Raw genomic sequence first — 1235 nt, forward strand, 5'->3', positions numbered from 1 at the left:
GGACTCCGCTGGACTCCTACGGGAGCCGGGCTCCCCCATGACTTCAACCGCAAGGGGGACTCCGCCCAGACTCCTACGGGAGCCGGGCTCCGTCGCCAGCTCCGACCGCTGCCAACTTCAGCCGACGGATCTGCACTCCCAGGCGCGACACAGCAACCACCACGATCCTGCTCCACTTCCTACGGCGGATTCGCACAGCTCCATCATTCCCTGACAGACTGCTATAACAGCCACGACTCTGCTCCACCTTCTGCGATGGATCCCGCGCGGCTCCACTATTCCCTGGCAGACGCTATGATGCCCACGATCCTGCTCCACCTTCTGTAACGGATACTGCACGATTCTCCATCCCTGATCCGACCGGCGCCGCTCCACTCCCTACGGCAGACTCCACGTGGCGCGCTACAGTGAGGGCCACGGGTCCACTCCACTACTCCTCACAACAAATTCCTCCTGACCGTGGGCTGCCCACTACCAGACGGTTATGAACGTCGCTATCAATCTGTTGCCCCTCCGTCTATAAAAGGGAAACCCCAGATACGTTATTCTATAAGCTCTCATTTTTACCTAAAAACTCTGCTAAATTCTCCGTTCGAGCACTCCATTCTTGTTGAGGCAGAGAACTGACTTGAGCGTCGGAGGGTCTTGCCGGAGCAACCCCACCTCCGGTTTAGACTTCCTTTGCAGGTCCCGACGGCGACCGCGACTCCCTCGACTCCAGCTTCTCCGACGCAAGCGGATTTTTGCACCACCAGAGGCAGACATATGATGTAATGAATTTTCACTTAAAATTTCAAACAGTTGCCATGCCTCATCCTCACTTTTCAGCATGAATGTCCCACCGCATGATGCATCGACCATTTGTCGATGTCTTTCAGATAGCCCATCATAAAAATATTGGATTAACTGCCACTTGGGTACAGCATGGTGGGGACATTTTCTAATAAGATCCTTTAATCTCTCTCATATTTCATGAAATATTTCTCCATCTAATTGAAAAAAACTAGTTATGGCTTTCCTTATTTGATTAGTTTTTCCTATGAAAAAATATTTCTTGAGAAACTCTCCTTGCAGCTGGTCCCAGGTTGATATAGTCATGGAATCCAAAGTATGTAGCCAGTATTTGGCTTTGTCCTTAAGTGAGAAAGAGAATAATTTTAACCTAAGAGCATCATCGGAGAAGTTATGAATTTTGACAGTTGAGCATATCTCAAGAAATTCTTCAAGATGTTTAT

The 1235-nt window shown here is 49.6% G+C and overlaps 1 non-coding gene across 1 annotated transcript; it reads left to right on the forward strand.

Annotated features, from left to right (window-relative positions):
* The first annotated feature begins 920 nt into the window (after nucleotides 1–920).
* On the forward strand, nucleotides 921–1026 carry LOC140854572 (small nucleolar RNA R71). The gene has a single exon (XR_012137777.1). It is a non-coding gene; the product is annotated as a small nucleolar RNA R71 (small nucleolar RNA).
* Nucleotides 1027–1235: the final 209 nt, after the last annotated feature.

Source organism: Elaeis guineensis, unplaced genomic scaffold (genome assembly GCF_000442705.2).
Source record: "Elaeis guineensis isolate ETL-2024a unplaced genomic scaffold, EG11 Super_Scaffold_1000171, whole genome shotgun sequence".
NCBI classification, from domain to species: domain Eukaryota; kingdom Viridiplantae; phylum Streptophyta; class Magnoliopsida; order Arecales; family Arecaceae; genus Elaeis; species Elaeis guineensis.